This window comes from Balaenoptera ricei, chromosome 16 (assembly GCF_028023285.1).
Source record: "Balaenoptera ricei isolate mBalRic1 chromosome 16, mBalRic1.hap2, whole genome shotgun sequence".
In the NCBI taxonomy this organism is placed as follows: domain Eukaryota; kingdom Metazoa; phylum Chordata; class Mammalia; order Artiodactyla; family Balaenopteridae; genus Balaenoptera; species Balaenoptera ricei.
This window is the reverse complement of record NC_082654.1, coordinates 121,603,200-121,624,527: the sequence shown is the minus strand read 5'-3', so window position 1 is coordinate 121,624,527 and position 21,328 is coordinate 121,603,200.

The window sequence follows — 21,328 nt, the reverse complement described above, 5'->3', positions numbered from 1 at the left end:
GGACCACTTCTTCTTTATCCATTCACCTCTTGTTGGACATTTTGATTGCTTCACTGTCTTGGCTATTGTGAATAAGGCTGCACTGCAGCTTTTGCGGCCGGTGTCTTCTCGATTCTTGTCTTCTCAGGTGAGAGGTCCAATGGTGCGCCTGCTGGATTGAATGGTGCCTCCATTTTTACTTTTAAACACAGCTCCTTTCTGTTCTCATTATTGGCTGTTACCCCTTTACGTCTCACCAGCGGGTAGAGGGTACACAGTTCCCTAAAACCCCTTCAGCATTTATTGTTTGTAGACTTTTTGCTGATGGTCAGTCGACTGGTGTGAGTTGAAACCTTTTTGTAGATTAGATTGCATGGGTCTAACACTCCCTGAGGTTGAGCTTTTATCCATTTTCCTTTTCTTTTTTTAAAAGAGCGTGAGTAAAACTTAACTCTTCATACTCTCTTCTTGAAACGTTTGCCTGTGTTGAATTTTTTTGTCCATTCCCTACTTCAGCACAATTTTTTAGGGCAGGTGTCCTTTACAGCCCTGAGTCCTTGGGAATGCTAAGTGACCATGAGCTGTGAGTTTAAAGCTGCTCCTGCAGGGAAAGGTCAGAAGGTGGCAGCATTTCTCCTTTACCAAATTTGGTTACTGGGGAAACAGAGCCTTAATGGAAGTGGTGTTCTAGGTTGTAAATTAGAATGGAATGTGCCAGGAAAAAGCCCTGTAAGTTTATGTCTCATTACTTCTTGTTGATATTTGTAATTTACTTTTTATTTTTTATCCCAGCAAATTTGATTACAATGGTTTGTTTGTTCTAGGTGTGCAAGATGTGGTTCTTTCACACATATTCGTGTATCTATTCTTCCTCGCATCCTTTTTCCCTGTAGGTTATGACACAGTGTTGAGTAGTCTCTCTCCTGGTCTTCCGTACGTCTTTGGTGAGTATATATTTCACATGGTTTGTATATCTCTGTTGACCCCAATATGGTAATGTATCCAGTCCTCATCCCTTTCTACTTGGTGAACCATAAGTTTTTTAATGAATCTGTGGTTGCCTTTCTCTGTGGAAATATCTTCATTGGTATCAATTTTTAAGTAACTCCTAAAAGTGATATGATAGGATATGTGTCTTTTGCTTTCTCACTTACTACACGTGGCGTGATTACGTCTAGACTCATCTATGGTGCTGCAAATGGCATTGTTTCACTTTTTTCACTAGCGAATATTCCATCTGTACATGGAGGAGTTCTTCTTTGTCCACCCATCTGTTGGTGGACTTTTTGGTTACTTCCATATCTTGGCTATTGTAATACTGTGCAATGCAGATTTGCCTGCCTGTGTCTTTGCAATTCTCTCTTCTTAGATTTTAGGTCGAGGAGTGGGCCTGCTGGATCATATGGTAGCTCAATGTTGACCTTTTTAAGGCACCTCCATTCTGTTCTCATTCGTGGCCCTTTCCAAGTTACGTCCCACTTGAAGTTGAGGGTATGCACTTCTCCACAACACCTTCAGCATTTATTGTTTGTAGTAGTTTTCTTAAAGATGGTGATTCTGACAAGTGTGAGCTGATACCTTTTTGCGGTTGAATTCGCACGTGCCTCATAATCCGTTGAAACTGAGCTTTAAGGCATGTCCTTTTTATTTTTCAAGCTGTGATTACCCCTTAGTTCTTCAAAGTGTTCTCTTAAAGTATGTGTCACATTTTGAAATGTTTTGGCCATGACCCCCCTCAAGACATTTTGAGGGCAGGTTTCATTTACAGTTCTGCAGTACTTGTTCCTATGAAATGACCGTTAGCACAGCCTTTAAAGCTGCTTTTGCAGGTAACTGCCAGAGGGTGGCAGCCTTTCTATGTCCCCCACCCTGGTACCTAGGGAAAAGCCCTTGCGGCCTGTGGTGTTTCTCGGTTATAAATTAGAGTGGAGTGTGCCCGGACAAACCCACACAAGCTGATGTCTCCTTCCTTTTGTTGGTTTTTTTAATTTACTTTTTATTTTTCATTGGAGTAGTTTTCCACTGTGTACGTGGACCACTTCTACTTTGTGCATTCCTCGGTTGACGGACATTTTCATTGCTTCCAAGTGTCGGCTATGGTAAATATTGTTGGAGTGCAGGATTGCCAGCCTGTGACTTTTTGATTCTCATTTTCTCAGGTGATAGGCCCAGCAGTGGTTGGGATTGATTGACTGGTAGCACCGTGTTACCCTTTTCAAAGCACCTTCTTTGTGTTTTCATTAGTGGCTCTTACCACGTCCCCCTTAGAATCGAGGGTACGCATTTCTCCACAATCGCTTCAGCATTTATTGTTTGCAGCATTTATGCTAATGGCCCTTCTGGCTGCTGTGAGCTGATAGGTTTTTGTAATTTGGGTTTGCATGTCTTTGAAAATTCGTAAAACTCATCATTTTTCTCTGCCGTTTTCTTTTCTGTTAAAAAAAGGAAACAATTGGGAGTACAGTATAACTCTTGAAATTGTCTTCTTGGAAGGTTGCCCTCTTTGGAATTTTTCGGTCGATTTTCCACCCCAGAATTTTTTTAGAGAGCAGGTGTCATTTACCGAACTGCAAGTTTGGTGACTATTTAGTGACCTTTGGCAATGGATGTAAAGCTGCTGTTGTGGGAAGTGGCCTCAAGGAGGCAGCATTTCTCCATTCCCAAATCTGGGTACTAGGGCAGCAGAGTCTTTCTGGAAGTCGTGTTCCTAGGTTGTAAATTACATTGGAATGTGCATGGAGAAACCCCCATTAGATTATGTCTCATTATTTCTTCTTGGTTTTAAAAATTGCTTTAATTGGGGTAAAGCTTAGAATATTGTTTCTCCTAGGTGTACACGATCTGGTTCATTTGTACATTATATATGTCTATTCAAGTACAGATCCTCTTCCCATGTAAAATGTTACTGAGGGTTCCGCAGACCTCCCTTGCTATATGGTCGGTCTTTTTGATATATGTATATAATATGTGTTTGTATGCATACAGTAACACTAATCTTAATTTATCCATTCCCCCCACCTCCTTTCCTTTCAGATGAGCATAGTTTGCTTTCTAAGTCTGTGAGTGTCTTTCTCTGTGGAAATATGTTCATTGGTGTCAGTTATTAGATAACGCCTATAAGTGATATCATAGAATATAGGTCTTTTGCTTTCCGACTTACCTCATGGTTCGTGATTATCTCCAGACTCATTTGTGGTGCCTCAGAGAGCAATGGTTCATTGTCTTCCATGGCTAATATTCCATTGTGTACATGGACCACTTCTTCTTTATCCATTCACCTCTTGTTGGACATTTTGATTGCTTCACTGTCTTGGCTATTGTGAATAAGGCTGCACTGCAGCTTTTGCGGCCGGTGTCTTCTCGATTCTTGTCTTCTCAGGTGAGAGGTCCAATGGTGCGCCTGCTGGATTGAATGGTGCCTCCATTTTTACTTTTAAACACAGCTCCTTTCTGTTCTCATTATTGGCTGTTACCCCTTTACGTCTCACCAGCGGGTAGAGGGTACACAGTTCCCTAAAACCCCTTCAGCATTTATTGTTTGTAGACTTTTTGCTGATGGTCAGTCGACTGGTGTGAGTTGAAACCTTTTTGTAGATTAGATTGCATGGGTCTAACACTCCCTGAGGTTGAGCTTTTATCCATTTTCCTTTTCTTTTTTTAAAAGAGCGTGAGTAAAACTTAACTCTTCATACTCTCTTCTTGAAACGTTTGCCTGTGTTGAATTTTTTTGTCCATTCCCTACTTCAGCACAATTTTTTAGGGCAGGTGTCCTTTACAGCCCTGAGTCCTTGGGAATGCTAAGTGACCATGAGCTGTGAGTTTAAAGCTGCTCCTGCAGGGAAAGGTCAGAAGGTGGCAGCATTTCTCCTTTACCAAATTTGGTTACTGGGGAAACAGAGCCTTAATGGAAGTGGTGTTCTAGGTTGTAAATTAGAATGGAATGTGCCAGGAAAAAGCCCTGTAAGTTTATGTCTCATTACTTCTTGTTGATATTTGTAATTTACTTTTTATTTTTTATCCCAGCAAATTTGATTACAATGGTTTGTTTGTTCTAGGTGTGCAAGATGTGGTTCTTTCACACATATTCGTGTATCTATTCTTCCTCGCATCCTTTTTCCCTGTAGGTTATGACACAATGTTGAGTAGTCTCTCTCCTGGTCTTCCGTACGTCTTTGGTGAGTATATATTTCACATGGTTTGTATATCTCTGTTGACCCCAATATGGTAATGTATCCAGTCCTCATCCCTTTCTACTTGGTGAACCATAAGTTTTTTAATGAATCTGTGGTTGCCTTTCTCTGTGGAAATATCTTCATTGGTATCAATTTTTAAGTAACTCCTAAAAGTGATATGATAGGATATGTGTCTTTTGCTTTCTCACTTACTACACGTGGCGTGATTACGTCTAGACTCATCTATGGTGCTGCAAATGGCATTGTTTCACTTTTTTCACTAGCGAATATTCCATCTGTACATGGAGGAGTTCTTCTTTGTCCACCCATCTGTTGGTGGACTTTTTGGTTACTTCCATATCTTGGCTATTGTAATACTGTGCAATGCAGATTTGCCTGCCTGTGTCTTTGCAATTCTCTCTTCTTAGATTTTAGGTCGAGGAGTGGGCCTGCTGGATCATATGGTAGCTCAATGTTGACCTTTTTAAGGCACCTCCATTCTGTTCTCATTCGTGGCCCTTTCCAAGTTACGTCCCACTTGAAGTTGAGGGTATGCACTTCTCCACAACACCTTCAGCATTTATTGTTTGTAGTAGTTTTCTTAAAGATGGTGATTCTGACAAGTGTGAGCTGATACCTTTTTGCGGTTGAATTCGCACGTGCCTCATAATCCGTTGAAACTGAGCTTTAAGGCATGTCCTTTTTATTTTTCAAGCTGTGATTACCCCTTAGTTCTTCAAAGTGTTCTCTTAAAGTATGTGTCACATTTTGAAATGTTTTGGCCATGACCCCCCTCAAGACATTTTGAGGGCAGGTTTCATTTACAGTTCTGCAGTACTTGTTCCTATGAAATGACCGTTAGCACAGCCTTTAAAGCTGCTTTTGCAGGTAACTGCCAGAGGGTGGCAGCCTTTCTATGTCCCCCACCCTGGTACCTAGGGAAAAGCCCTTGCGGCCTGTGGTGTTTCTCGGTTATAAATTAGAGTGGAGTGTGCCCGGACAAACCCACACAAGCTGATGTCTCCTTCCTTTTGTTGGTTTTTTAAATTTACTTTTTATTTTTCATTGGAGTAGTTTTCCACTGTGTACGTGGACCACTTCTACTTTGTGCATTCCTCGGTTGACGGACATTTTCATTGCTTCCAAGTGTCGGCTATGGTAAATATTGTTGGAGTGCAGGATTGCCAGCCTGTGACTTTTTGATTCTCATTTTCTCAGGTGATAGGCCCAGCAGTGGTTGGGATTGATTGACTGGTAGCACCGTGTTACCCTTTTCAAAGCACCTTCTTTGTGTTTTCATTAGTGGCTCTTACCACGTCCCCCTTAGAATCGAGGGTACGCATTTCTCCACAATCGCTTCAGCATTTATTGTTTGCAGCATTTATGCTAATGGCCCTTCTGGCTGCTGTGAGCTGATAGGTTTTTGTAATTTGGGTTTGCATGTCTTTGAAAATTCGTAAAACTCATCATTTTTCTCTGCCGTTTTCTTTTCTGTTAAAAAAAGGAAACAATTGGGAGTACAGTATAACTCTTGAAATTGTCTTCTTGGAAGGTTGCCCTCTTTGGAATTTTTCGGTCGATTTTCCACCCCAGAATTTTTTTAGAGAGCAGGTGTCATTTACCGAACTGCAAGTTTGGTGACTATTTAGTGACCTTTGGCAATGGATGTAAAGCTGCTGTTGTGGGAAGTGGCCTCAAGGAGGCAGCATTTCTCCATTCCCAAATCTGGGTACTAGGGCAGCAGAGTCTTTCTGGAAGTCGTGTTCCTAGGTTGTAAATTACATTGGAATGTGCATGGAGAAACCCCCATTAGATTATGTCTCATTATTTCTTCTTGGTTTTAAAAATTGCTTTAATTGGGGTAAAGCTTAGAATATTGTTTCTCCTAGGTGTACACGATCTGGTTCATTTGTACATTATATATGTCTATTCAAGTACAGATCCTCTTCCCATGTAAAATGTTACTGAGGGTTCCGCAGACCTCCCTTGCTATATGGTCGGTCTTTTTGATATATGTATATAATATGTGTTTGTATGCATACAGTAACACTAATCTTAATTTATCCATTCCCCCCACCTCCTTTCCTTTCAGATGAGCATAGTTTGCTTTCTAAGTCTGTGAGTGTCTTTCTCTGTGGAAATATGTTCATTGGTGTCAGTTATTAGATAACGCCTATAAGTGATATCATAGAATATAGGTCTTTTGCTTTCCGACTTACCTCATGGTTCGTGATTATCTCCAGACTCATTTGTGGTGCCTCAGAGAGCAATGGTTCATTGTCTTCCATGGCTAATATTCCATTGTGTACATGGACCACTTCTTCTTTATCCATTCACCTCTTGTTGGACATTTTGATTGCTTCACTGTCTTGGCTATTGTGAATAAGGCTGCACTGCAGCTTTTGCGGCCGGTGTCTTCTCGATTCTTGTCTTCTCAGGTGAGAGGTCCAATGGTGCGCCTGCTGGATTGAATGGTGCCTCCATTTTTACTTTTAAACACAGCTCCTTTCTGTTCTCATTATTGGCTGTTACCCCTTTACGTCTCACCAGCGGGTAGAGGGTACACAGTTCCCTAAAACCCCTTCAGCATTTATTGTTTGTAGACTTTTTGCTGATGGTCAGTCGACTGGTGTGAGTTGAAACCTTTTTGTAGATTAGATTGCATGGGTCTAACACTCCCTGAGGTTGAGCTTTTATCCATTTTCCTTTTCTTTTTTTAAAAGAGCGTGAGTAAAACTTAACTCTTCATACTCTCTTCTTGAAACGTTTGCCTGTGTTGAATTTTTTTGTCCATTCCCTACTTCAGCACAATTTTTTAGGGCAGGTGTCCTTTACAGCCCTGAGTCCTTGGGAATGCTAAGTGACCATGAGCTGTGAGTTTAAAGCTGCTCCTGCAGGGAAAGGTCAGAAGGTGGCAGCATTTCTCCTTTACCAAATTTGGTTACTGGGGAAACAGAGCCTTAATGGAAGTGGTGTTCTAGGTTGTAAATTAGAATGGAATGTGCCAGGAAAAAGCCCTGTAAGTTTATGTCTCATTACTTCTTGTTGATATTTGTAATTTACTTTTTATTTTTTATCCCAGCAAATTTGATTACAATGGTTTGTTTGTTCTAGGTGTGCAAGATGTGGTTCTTTCACACATATTCGTGTATCTATTCTTCCTCGCATCCTTTTTCCCTGTAGGTTATGACACAGTGTTGAGTAGTCTCTCTCCTGGTCTTCCGTACGTCTTTGGTGAGTATATATTTCACATGGTTTGTATATCTCTGTTGACCCCAATATGGTAATGTATCCAGTCCTCATCCCTTTCTACTTGGTGAACCATAAGTTTTTTAATGAATCTGTGGTTGCCTTTCTCTGTGGAAATATCTTCATTGGTATCAATTTTTAAGTAACTCCTAAAAGTGATATGATAGGATATGTGTCTTTTGCTTTCTCACTTACTACACGTGGCGTGATTACGTCTAGACTCATCTATGGTGCTGCAAATGGCATTGTTTCACTTTTTTCACTAGCGAATATTCCATCTGTACATGGAGGAGTTCTTCTTTGTCCACCCATCTGTTGGTGGACTTTTTGGTTACTTCCATATCTTGGCTATTGTAATACTGTGCAATGCAGATTTGCCTGCCTGTGTCTTTGCAATTCTCTCTTCTTAGATTTTAGGTCGAGGAGTGGGCCTGCTGGATCATATGGTAGCTCAATGTTGACCTTTTTAAGGCACCTCCATTCTGTTCTCATTCGTGGCCCTTTCCAAGTTACGTCCCACTTGAAGTTGAGGGTATGCACTTCTCCACAACACCTTCAGCATTTATTGTTTGTAGTAGTTTTCTTAAAGATGGTGATTCTGACAAGTGTGAGCTGATACCTTTTTGCGGTTGAATTCGCACGTGCCTCATAATCCGTTGAAACTGAGCTTTAAGGCATGTCCTTTTTATTTTTCAAGCTGTGATTACCCCTTAGTTCTTCAAAGTGTTCTCTTAAAGTATGTGTCACATTTTGAAATGTTTTGGCCATGACCCCCCTCAAGACATTTTGAGGGCAGGTTTCATTTACAGTTCTGCAGTACTTGTTCCTATGAAATGACCGTTAGCACAGCCTTTAAAGCTGCTTTTGCAGGTAACTGCCAGAGGGTGGCAGCCTTTCTATGTCCCCCACCCTGGTACCTAGGGAAAAGCCCTTGCGGCCTGTGGTGTTTCTCGGTTATAAATTAGAGTGGAGTGTGCCCGGACAAACCCACACAAGCTGATGTCTCCTTCCTTTTGTTGGTTTTTTAAATTTACTTTTTATTTTTCATTGGAGTAGTTTTCCACTGTGTACGTGGACCACTTCTACTTTGTGCATTCCTCGGTTGACGGACATTTTCATTGCTTCCAAGTGTCGGCTATGGTAAATATTGTTGGAGTGCAGGATTGCCAGCCTGTGACTTTTTGATTCTCATTTTCTCAGGTGATAGGCCCAGCAGTGGTTGGGATTGATTGACTGGTAGCACCGTGTTACCCTTTTCAAAGCACCTTCTTTGTGTTTTCATTAGTGGCTCTTACCACGTCCCCCTTAGAATCGAGGGTACGCATTTCTCCACAATCGCTTCAGCATTTATTGTTTGCAGCATTTATGCTAATGGCCCTTCTGGCTGCTGTGAGCTGATAGGTTTTTGTAATTTGGGTTTGCATGTCTTTGAAAATTCGTAAAACTCATCATTTTTCTCTGCCGTTTTCTTTTCTGTTAAAAAAAGGAAACAATTGGGAGTACAGTATAACTCTTGAAATTGTCTTCTTGGAAGGTTGCCCTCTTTGGAATTTTTCGGTCGATTTTCCACCCCAGAATTTTTTTAGAGAGCAGGTGTCATTTACCGAACTGCAAGTTTGGTGACTATTTAGTGACCTTTGGCAATGGATGTAAAGCTGCTGTTGTGGGAAGTGGCCTCAAGGAGGCAGCATTTCTCCATTCCCAAATCTGGGTACTAGGGCAGCAGAGTCTTTCTGGAAGTCGTGTTCCTAGGTTGTAAATTACATTGGAATGTGCATGGAGAAACCCCCATTAGATTATGTCTCATTATTTCTTCTTGGTTTTAAAAATTGCTTTAATTGGGGTAAAGCTTAGAATATTGTTTCTCCTAGGTGTACACGATCTGGTTCATTTGTACATTATATATGTCTATTCAAGTACAGATCCTCTTCCCATGTAAAACGTTACTGAGGGTTCCGCAGACCTCCCTTGCTATATGGTCGGTCTTTTTGATATATGTATATAATATGTGTTTGTATGCATACAGTAACACTAATCTTAATTTATCCATTCCCCCCACCTCCTTTCCTTTCAGATGAGCATAGTTTGCTTTCTAAGTCTGTGAGTGTCTTTCTCTGTGGAAATATGTTCATTGGTGTCAGTTATTAGATAACGCCTATAAGTGATATCATAGAATATAGGTCTTTTGCTTTCCGACTTACCTCATGGTTCGTGATTATCTCCAGACTCATTTGTGGTGCCTCAGAGAGCAATGGTTCATTGTCTTCCATGGCTAATATTCCATTGTGTACATGGACCACTTCTTCTTTATCCATTCACCTCTTGTTGGACATTTTGATTGCTTCACTGTCTTGGCTATTGTGAATAAGGCTGCACTGCAGCTTTTGCGGCCGGTGTCTTCTCGATTCTTGTCTTCTCAGGTGAGAGGTCCAATGGTGCGCCTGCTGGATTGAATGGTGCCTCCATTTTTACTTTTAAACACAGCTCCTTTCTGTTCTCATTATTGGCTGTTACCCCTTTACGTCTCACCAGCGGGTAGAGGGTACACAGTTCCCTAAAACCCCTTCAGCATTTATTGTTTGTAGACTTTTTGCTGATGGTCAGTCGACTGGTGTGAGTTGAAACCTTTTTGTAGATTAGATTGCATGGGTCTAACACTCCCTGAGGTTGAGCTTTTATCCATTTTCCTTTTCTTTTTTTAAAAGAGCGTGAGTAAAACTTAACTCTTCATACTCTCTTCTTGAAACGTTTGCCTGTGTTGAATTTTTTTGTCCATTCCCTACTTCAGCACAATTTTTTAGGGCAGGTGTCCTTTACAGCCCTGAGTCCTTGGGAATGCTAAGTGACCATGAGCTGTGAGTTTAAAGCTGCTCCTGCAGGGAAAGGTCAGAAGGTGGCAGCATTTCTCCTTTACCAAATTTGGTTACTGGGGAAACAGAGCCTTAATGGAAGTGGTGTTCTAGGTTGTAAATTAGAATGGAATGTGCCAGGAAAAAGCCCTGTAAGTTTATGTCTCATTACTTCTTGTTGATATTTGTAATTTACTTTTTATTTTTTATCCCAGCAAATTTGATTACAATGGTTTGTTTGTTCTAGGTGTGCAAGATGTGGTTCTTTCACACATATTCGTGTATCTATTCTTCCTCGCATCCTTTTTCCCTGTAGGTTATGACACAGTGTTGAGTAGTCTCTCTCCTGGTCTTCCGTACGTCTTTGGTGAGTATATATTTCACATGGTTTGTATATCTCTGTTGACCCCAATATGGTAATGTATCCAGTCCTCATCCCTTTCTACTTGGTGAACCATAAGTTTTTTAATGAATCTGTGGTTGCCTTTCTCTGTGGAAATATCTTCATTGGTATCAATTTTTAAGTAACTCCTAAAAGTGATATGATAGGATATGTGTCTTTTGCTTTCTCACTTACTACACGTGGCGTGATTACGTCTAGACTCATCTATGGTGCTGCAAATGGCATTGTTTCACTTTTTTCACTAGCGAATATTCCATCTGTACATGGAGGAGTTCTTCTTTGTCCACCCATCTGTTGGTGGACTTTTTGGTTACTTCCATATCTTGGCTATTGTAATACTGTGCAATGCAGATTTGCCTGCCTGTGTCTTTGCAATTCTCTCTTCTTAGATTTTAGGTCGAGGAGTGGGCCTGCTGGATCATATGGTAGCTCAATGTTGACCTTTTTAAGGCACCTCCATTCTGTTCTCATTCGTGGCCCTTTCCAAGTTACGTCCCACTTGAAGTTGAGGGTATGCACTTCTCCACAACACCTTCAGCATTTATTGTTTGTAGTAGTTTTCTTAAAGATGGTGATTCTGACAAGTGTGAGCTGATACCTTTTTGCGGTTGAATTCGCACGTGCCTCATAATCCGTTGAAACTGAGCTTTAAGGCATGTCCTTTTTATTTTTCAAGCTGTGATTACCCCTTAGTTCTTCAAAGTGTTCTCTTAAAGTATGTGTCACATTTTGAAATGTTTTGGCCATGACCCCCCTCAAGACATTTTGAGGGCAGGTTTCATTTACAGTTCTGCAGTACTTGTTCCTATGAAATGACCGTTAGCACAGCCTTTAAAGCTGCTTTTGCAGGTAACTGCCAGAGGGTGGCAGCCTTTCTATGTCCCCCACCCTGGTACCTAGGGAAAAGCCCTTGCGGCCTGTGGTGTTTCTCGGTTATAAATTAGAGTGGAGTGTGCCCGGACAAACCCACACAAGCTGATGTCTCCTTCCTTTTGTTGGTTTTTTAAATTTACTTTTTATTTTTCATTGGAGTAGTTTTCCACTGTGTACGTGGACCACTTCTACTTTGTGCATTCCTCGGTTGACGGACATTTTCATTGCTTCCAAGTGTCGGCTATGGTAAATATTGTTGGAGTGCAGGATTGCCAGCCTGTGACTTTTTGATTCTCATTTTCTCAGGTGATAGGCCCAGCAGTGGTTGGGATTGATTGACTGGTAGCACCGTGTTACCCTTTTCAAAGCACCTTCTTTGTGTTTTCATTAGTGGCTCTTACCACGTCCCCCTTAGAATCGAGGGTACGCATTTCTCCACAATCGCTTCAGCATTTATTGTTTGCAGCATTTATGCTAATGGCCCTTCTGGCTGCTGTGAGCTGATAGGTTTTTGTAATTTGGGTTTGCATGTCTTTGAAAATTCGTAAAACTCATCATTTTTCTCTGCCGTTTTCTTTTCTGTTAAAAAAAGGAAACAATTGGGAGTACAGTATAACTCTTGAAATTGTCTTCTTGGAAGGTTGCCCTCTTTGGAATTTTTCGGTCGATTTTCCACCCCAGAATTTTTTTAGAGAGCAGGTGTCATTTACCGAACTGCAAGTTTGGTGACTATTTAGTGACCTTTGGCAATGGATGTAAAGCTGCTGTTGTGGGAAGTGGCCTCAAGGAGGCAGCATTTCTCCATTCCCAAATCTGGGTACTAGGGCAGCAGAGTCTTTCTGGAAGTCGTGTTCCTAGGTTGTAAATTACATTGGAATGTGCATGGAGAAACCCCCGTAAGATTATGTCTCATTATTTCTTCTTGGTTTTAAAAATTGCTTTAATTGGGGTAAAGCTTAGAATATTGTTTCTCCTAGGTGTACACGATCTGGTTCATTTGTACATTATATATGTCTATTCAAGTACAGATCCTCTTCCCATGTAAAACGTTACTGAGGGTTCCGCAGACCTCCCTTGCTATATGGTCGGTCTTTTTGATATATGTATATAATATGTGTTTGTATGCATACAGTAACACTAATCTTAATTTATCCATTCCCCCCACCTCCTTTCCTTTCAGATGAGCATAGTTTGCTTTCTAAGTCTGTGAGTGTCTTTCTCTGTGGAAATATGTTCATTGGTGTCAGTTATTAGATAACGCCTATAAGTGATATCATAGAATATAGGTCTTTTGCTTTCCGACTTACCTCATGGTTCGTGATTATCTCCAGACTCATTTGTGGTGCCTCAGAGAGCAATGGTTCATTGTCTTCCATGGCTAATATTCCATTGTGTACATGGACCACTTCTTCTTTATCCATTCACCTCTTGTTGGACATTTTGATTGCTTCACTGTCTTGGCTATTGTGAATAAGGCTGCACTGCAGCTTTTGCGGCCGGTGTCTTCTCGATTCTTGTCTTCTCAGGTGAGAGGTCCAATGGTGCGCCTGCTGGATTGAATGGTGCCTCCATTTTTACTTTTAAACACAGCTCCTTTCTGTTCTCATTATTGGCTGTTACCCCTTTACGTCTCACCAGCGGGTAGAGGGTACACAGTTCCCTAAAACCCCTTCAGCATTTATTGTTTGTAGACTTTTTGCTGATGGTCAGTCGACTGGTGTGAGTTGAAACCTTTTTGTAGATTAGATTGTATGGGTCTAACACTCCCTGAGGTTGAGCTTTTATCCATTTTCCTTTTCTTTTTTTAAAAGAGCGTGAGTAAAACTTAACTCTTCATACTCTCTTCTTGAAACGTTTGCCCGTGTTGAATTGTTTTGTCCATTCCCTACTTCAGCACAATTTTTTAGGGCAGGTGTCCTTTACAGCCCTGAGTCCTTGGGAATGCTAAGTGACCATGAGCTGTGAGTTTAAAGCTGCTCCTGCAGGGAAAGGTCAGAAGGTGGCAGCATTTCTCCTTTACCAAATTTGGTTACTGGGGAAACAGAGCCTTAATGGAAGTGGTGTTCTAGGTTGTAAATTAGAATGGAATGTGCCAGGAAAAAGCCCTGTAAGTTTATGTCTCATTACTTCTTGTTGATATTTGTAATTTACTTTTTATTTTTTATCCCAGCAAATTTGATTACAATGGTTTGTTTGTTCTAGGTGTGCAAGATGTGGTTCTTTCACACATATTCGTGTATCTATTCTTCCTCGCATCCTTTTTCCCTGTAGGTTATGACACAATGTTGAGTAGTCTCTCTCCTGGTCTTCCGTACGTCTTTGGTGAGTATATATTTCACATGGTTTGTATATCTCTGTTGACCCCAATATGGTAATGTATCCAGTCCTCATCCCTTTCTACTTGGTGAACCATAAGTTTTTTAATGAATCTGTGGTTGCCTTTCTCTGTGGAAATATCTTCATTGGTATCAATTCTTAAGTAACTCCTAAAAGTGATATGATAGGATATGTGTCTTTTGCTTTCTCACTTACTACACGTGGCGTGATTACGTCTAGACTCATCTATGGTGCTGCAAATGGCATTGTTTCACTTTTTTCACTAGCGAATATTCCATCTGTACATGGAGGAGTTCTTCTTTGTCCACCCATCTGTTGGTGGACTTTTTGGTTACTTCCATATCTTGGCTATTGTAATACTGTGCAATGCAGATTTGCCTGCCTGTGTCTTTGCAATTCTCTCTTCTTAGATTTTAGGTCGAGGAGTGGGCCTGCTGGATCATATGGTAGCTCAATGTTGACCTTTTTAAGGCACCTCCATTCTGTTCTCATTCGTGGCCCTTTCCAAGTTACGTCCCACTTGAAGTTGAGGGTATGCACTTCTCCACAACACCTTCAGCATTTATTGTTTGTAGTAGTTTTCTTAAAGATGGTGATTCTGACAAGTGTGAGCTGATACCTTTTTGCGGTTGAATTCGCACGTGCCTCATAATCCGTTGAAGTTGAGCTTTAAGGCATGTCCTTTTTATTTTTCAAGCTGTGATTACCCCTTAGTTCTTCAAAGTGTTCTCTTAAAGTATGTGTCACATTTTGAAATGTTTTGGCCATGACCCCCCTCAAGACATTTTGAGGGCAGGTTTCATTTACAGTTCTGCAGTACTTGTTCCTATGAAATGACCGTTAGCACAGCCTTTAAAGCTGCTTTTGCAGGTAACTGCCAGAGGGTGGCAGCCTTTCTATTGTCCCCCACCCTGGTACCTAGGGAAAAGCCCTTGCGGCCTGTGGTGTTTCTCGGTTATAAATTAGAGTGGAGTGTGCCCGGACAAACCCACACAAGCTGATGTCTCCTTCCTTTTGTTGGTTTTTTAAATTTACTTTTTATTTTTCATTGGAGTAGTTTTCCACTGTGTACGTGGACCACTTCTACTTTGTGCATTCCTCGGTTGACGGACATTTTCATTGCTTCCAGGTGTCGGCTATGGTAAATATTGTTGGAGTGCAGGATTGCCAGCCTGTGACTTTTTGATTCTCATTTTCTCAGGTGATAGGCCCAGCAGTGGTTGGGATTGATTGACTGGTAGCACCGTGTTACCCTTTTCAAAGCACCTTCTTTGTGTTTTCATTAGTGGCTCTTACCACGTCCCCCTTAGAATCGAGGGTACGCATTTCTCCACAATCGCTTCAGCATTTATTGTTTGCAGCATTTATGCTAATGGCCCTTCTGGCTGCTGTGAGCTGATAGGTTTTTGTAATTTGGGTTTGCATGTCTTTGAAAATTCGTAAAACTCATCATTTTTCTCTGCCGTTTTCTTTTCTGTTAAAAAAAGGAAACAATTGGGAGTACAGTATAACTCTTGAAATTGTCTTCTTGGAAGGTTGCCCTCTTTGGAATTTTTCGGTCGATTTTCCACCCCAGAATTTTTTTAGAGAGCAGGTGTCATTTACCGAACGGCAAGTTTGGTGACTATTTAGTGACCTTTGGCAATGGATGTAAAGCTGCTGTTGTGGGAAGTGGCCTCAAGGAGGCAGCATTTCTCCATTCCCAAATCTGGGTACTAGGGCAGCAGAGTCTTTCTGGAAGTCGTGTTCCTAGGTTGTAAATTACATTGGAATGTGCATGGAGAAACCCCCATTAGATTATGTCTCATTATTTCTTCTTGGTTTTAAAAATTGCTTTAATTGGGGTAAAGCTTAGAATATTGTTTCTCCTAGGTGTACACGACCTGGTTCATTTGTACATTATATATGTCTATTCAAGTACAGATCCTCTTCCCATGTAAAATGTTACTGAGGGTTCCGCAGACCTCCCTTGCTATATGGTCGGTCTTTTTGATATATGTATGTAATATGTGTTTGTATGCATACAGTAACACTAATCTTAATTTATCCATTCCCCCCACCTCCTTTCCTTTCAGATGAGCATAGTTTGCTTTCTAAGTCTGTGAGTGTCTTTCTCTGTGGAAATATGTTCATTGGTGTCAGTTATTAGATAACGCCTATAAGTGATATCATAGAATATAGGTCTTTTGCTTTCCGACTTACCTCATGGTTCGTGATTATCTCCAGACTCATTTGTGGTGCCTCAGAGAGCAATGGTTCATTGTCTTCCATGGCTAATATTCCATTGTGTACATGGACCACTTCTTCTTTATCCATTCACCTCTTGTTGGACATTTTGATTGCTTCACTGTCTTGGCTATTGTGAATAAGGCTGCACTGCAGCTTTTGCGGCCGGTGTCTTCTCGATTCTTGTCTTCTCAGGTGAGAGGTCCAATGGTGCGCCTGCTGGATTGAATGGTGCCTCCATTTTTACTTTTAAACACAGCTCCTTTCTGTTCTCATTATTGGCTGTTACCCCTTTACGTCTCACCAGCGGGTAGAGGGTACACAGTTCCCTAAAACCCCTTCAGCATTTATTGTTTGTAGACTTTTTGCTGATGGTCAGTCGACTGGTGTGAGTTGAAACCTTTTTGTAGATTAGATTGCATGGGTCTAACACTCCCTGAGGTTGAGCTTTTATCCATTTTCCTTTTCTTTTTTTAAAAGAGCGTGAGTAAAACTTAACTCTTCATACTCTCTTCTTGAAACGTTTGCCTGTGTTGAATTTTTTTGTCCATTCCCTACTTCAGCACAATTTTTTAGGGCAGGTGTCCTTTACAGCCCTGAGTCCTTGGGAATGCTAAGTGACCATGAGCTGTGAGTTTAAAGCTGCTCCTGCAGGGAAAGGTCAGAAGGTGGCAGCATTTCTCCTTTACCAAATTTGGTTACTGGGGAAACAGAGCCTTAATGGAAGTGGTGTTCTAGGTTGTAAATTAGAATGGAATGTGCCAGGAAAAAGCCCTGTAAGTTTATGTCTCATTACTTCTTGTTGATATTTGTAATTTACTTTTTATTTTTTATCCCAGCAAATTTGATTACAATGGTTTGTTTGTTCTAGGTGTGCAAGATGTGGTTCTTTCACACATATTCGTGTATCTATTCTTCCTCGCATCCTTTTTCCCTGTAGGTTATGACACAATGTTGAGTAGTCTCTCTCCTGGTCTTCCGTACGTCTTTGGTGAGTATATATTTCACATGGTTTGTATATCTCTGTTGACCCCAATATGGTAATGTATCCAGTCCTCATCCCTTTCTACTTGGTGAACCATAAGTTTTTTAATGAATCTGTGGTTGCCTTTCTCTGTGGAAATATCTTCATTGGTATCAATTTTTAAGTAACTCCTAAAAGTGATATGATAGGATATGTGTCTTTTGCTTTCTCACTTACTACACGTGGCGTGATTACGTCTAGACTCATCTATGGTGCTGCAAATGGCATTGTTTCACTTTTTTCACTAGCGAATATTCCATCTGTACATGGAGGAGTTCTTCTTTGTCCACCCATCTGTTGGTGGACTTTTTGGTTACTTCCATATCTTGGCTATTGTAATACTGTGCAATGCAGATTTGCCTGCCTGTGTCTTTGCAATTCTCTCTTCTTAGATTTTAGGTCGAGGAGTGGGCCTGCTGGATCATATGGTAGCTCAATGTTGACCTTTTTAAGGCACCTCCATTCTGTTCTCATTCGTGGCCCTTTCCAAGTTACGTCCCACTTGAAGTTGAGGGTATGCACTTCTCCACAACACCTTCAGCATTTATTGTTTGTAGTAGTTTTCTTAAAGATGGTGATTCTGACAAGTGTGAGCTGATACCTTTTTGCGGTTGAATTCGCACGTGCCTCATAATCCGTTGAAATTGAGCTTTAAGGCATGTCCTTTTTATTTTTCAAGCTGTGATTACCCCTTAGTTCTTCAAAGTGTTCTCTTAAAGTATGTGTCACATTTTGAAATGTTTTGGCCATGACCCCCCTCAAGACATTTTGAGGGCAGGTTTCATTTACAGTTCTGCAGTACTTGTTCCTATGAAATGACCGTTAGCACAGCCTTTAAAGCTGCTTTTGCAGGTAACTGCCAGAGGGTGGCAGCCTTTCTATGTCCCCCACCCTGGTACCTAGGGAAAAGCCCTTGCGGCCTGTGGTGTTTCTCGGTTATAAATTAGAGTGGAGTGTGCCCGGACAAACCCACACAAGCTGATGTCTCCTTCCTTTTGTTGGTTTTTTAAATTTACTTTTTATTTTTCATTGGAGTAGTTTTCCACTGTGTACGTGGACCACTTCTACTTTGTGCATTCCTCGGTTGACGGACATTTTCATTGCTTCCAAGTGTCGGCTATGGTAAATATTGTTGGAGTGCAGGATTGCCAGCCTGTGACTTTTTGATTCTCATTTTCTCAGGTGATAGGCCCAGCAGTGGTTGGGATTGATTGACTGGTAGCACCGTGTTACCCTTTTCAAAGCACCTTCTTTGTGTTTTCATTAGTGGCTCTTACCACGTCCCCCTTAGAATCGAGGGTACGCATTTCTCCACAATCGCTTCAGCATTTATTGTTTGCAGCATTTATGCTAATGGCCCTTCTGGCTGCTGTGAGCTGATAGGTTTTTGTAATTTGGGTTTGCATGTCTTTGAAAATTCGTAAAACTCATCATTTTTCTCTGCCGTTTTCTTTTCTGTTAAAAAAAGGAAACAATTGGGAGTACAGTATAACTCTTGAAATTGTCTTCTTGGAAGGTTGCCCTCTTTGGAATTTTTCGGTCGATTTTCCACCCCAGAATTTTTTTAGAGAGCAGGTGTCATTTACCGAACTGCAAGTTTGGTGACTATTTAGTGACCTTTGGCAATGGATGTAAAGCTGCTGTTGTGGGAAGTGGCCTCAAGGAGGCAGCATTTCTCCATTCCCAAATCTGGGTACTAGGGCAGCAGAGTCTTTCTGGAAGTCGTGTTCCTAGGTTGTAAATTACATTGGAATGTGCATGGAGAAACCCCCATTAGATTATGTCTCATTATTTCTTCTTGGTTTTAAAAATTGCTTTAATTGGGGTAAAGCTTAGAATATTGTTTCTCCTAGGTGTACACGATCTGGTTCATTTGTACATTATATATGTCTATTCAAGTACAGATCCTCTTCCCATGTAAAATGTTACTGAGGGTTCCGCAGACCTCCCTTGCTATATGGTCGGTCTTTTTGATATATGTATATAATATGTGTTTGTATGCATACAGTAACACTAATCTTAATTTATCCATTCCCCCCACCTCCTTTCCTTTCAGATGAGCATAGTTTGCTTTCTAAGTCTGTGAGTGTCTTTCTCTGTGGAAATATGTTCATTGGTGTCAGTTATTAGATAACGCCTATAAGTGATATCATAGAATATAGGTCTTTTGCTTTCCGACTTACCTCATGGTTCGTGATTATCTCCAGACTCATTTGTGGTGCCTCAGAGAGCAATGGTTCATTGTCTTCCATGGCTAATATTCCATTGTGTACATGGACCACTTCTTCTTTATCCATTCACCTCTTGTTGGACATTTTGATTGCTTCACTGTCTTGGCTATTGTGAATAAGGCTGCACTGCAGCTTTTGCGGCCGGTGTCTTCTCGATTCTTGTCTTCTCAGGTGAGAGGTCCAATGGTGCGCCTGCTGGATTGAATGGTGCCTCCATTTTTACTTTTAAACACAGCTCCTTTCTGTTCTCATTATTGGCTGTTACCCCTTTACGTCTCACCAGCGGGTAGAGGGTACACAGTTCCCTAAAACCCCTTCAGCATTTATTGTTTGTAGACTTTTTGCTGATGGTCAGTCGACTGGTGTGAGTTGAAACCTTTTTGTAGATTAGATTGCATGGGTCTAACACTCCCTGAGGTTGAGCTTTTATCCATTTTCCTTTTCTTTTTTTAAAAGAGCGTGAGTAAAACTTAACTCTTCATACTCTCTTCTTGAAACGTTTGCCTGTGTTGAATTTTTTTGTCCATTCCCTACTTCAGCACAATTTTTTAGGGCAGGTGTCCTTTACAGCCCTGAGTCCTTGGGAATGCTAAGTGACCATGAGCTGTGAGTTTAAAGCTGCTCCTGCAGGGAAAGGTCAGAAGGTGGCAGCATTTCTCCTTTACCAAATTTGGTTACTGGGGAAACAGAGCCTTAATGGAAGTGGTGTTCTAGGTTGTAAATTAGAATGGAATGTGCCAGGAAAAAGCCCTGTAAGTTTATGTCTCATTACTTCTTGTTGATATTTGTAATTTACTTTTTATTTTTTATCCCAGCAAATTTGATTACAATGGTTTGTTTGTTCTAGGTGTGCAAGATGTGGTTCTTTCACACATATTCGTGTATCTATTCTTCCTCGCATCCTTTTTCCCTGTAGGTTATGACACAATGTTGAGTAGTCTCTCTCCTGGTCTTCCGTACGTCTTTGGTGAGTATATATTTCACATGGTTTGTATATCTCTGTTGACCCCAATATGGTAATGTATCCAGTCCTCATCCCTTTCTACTTGGTGAACCATAAGTTTTTTAATGAATCTGTGGTTGCCTTTCTCTGTGGAAATATCTTCATTGGTATCAATTTTTAAGTAACTCCTAAAAGTGATATGATAGGATATGTGTCTTTTGCTTTCTCACTTACTACACGTGGCGTGATTACGTCTAGACTCATCTATGGTGCTGCAAATGGCATTGTTTCACTTTTTTCACTAGCGAATATTCCATCTGTACATGGAGGAGTTCTTCTTTGTCCACCCATCTGTTGGTGGACTTTTTGGTTACTTCCATATCTTGGCTATTGTAATACTGTGCAATGCAGATTTGCCTGCCTGTGTCTTTGCAATTCTCTCTTCTTAGATTTTAGGTCGAGGAGTGGGCCTGCTGGATCATATGGTAGCTCAATGTTGACCTTTTTAAGGCACCTCCATTCTGTTCTCATTCGTGGCCCTTTCCAAGTTACGTCCCACTTGAAGTTGAGGGTATGCACTTCTCCACAACACCTTCAGCATTTATTGTTTGTAGTAGTTTTCTTAAAGATGGTGATTCTGACAAGTGTGAGCTGATACCTTTTTGCGGTTGAATTCGCACGTGCCTCATAATCCGTTGAAACTGAGCTTTAAGGCATGTCCTTTTTATTTTTCAAGCTGTGATTACCCCTTAGTTCTTCAAAGTGTTCTCTTAAAGTATGTGTCACATTTTGAAATGTTTTGGCCATGACCCCCCTCAAGACATTTTGAGGGCAGGTTTCATTTACAGTTCTGCAGTACTTGTTCCTATGAAATGACCGTTAGCACAGCCTTTAAAGCTGCTTTTGCAGGTAACTGCCAGAGGGTGGCAGCCTTTCTATGTCCCCCACCCTGGTACCTAGGGAAAAGCCCTTGCGGCCTGTGGTGTTTCTCGGTTATAAATTAGAGTGGAGTGTGCCCGGACAAACCCACACAAGCTGATGT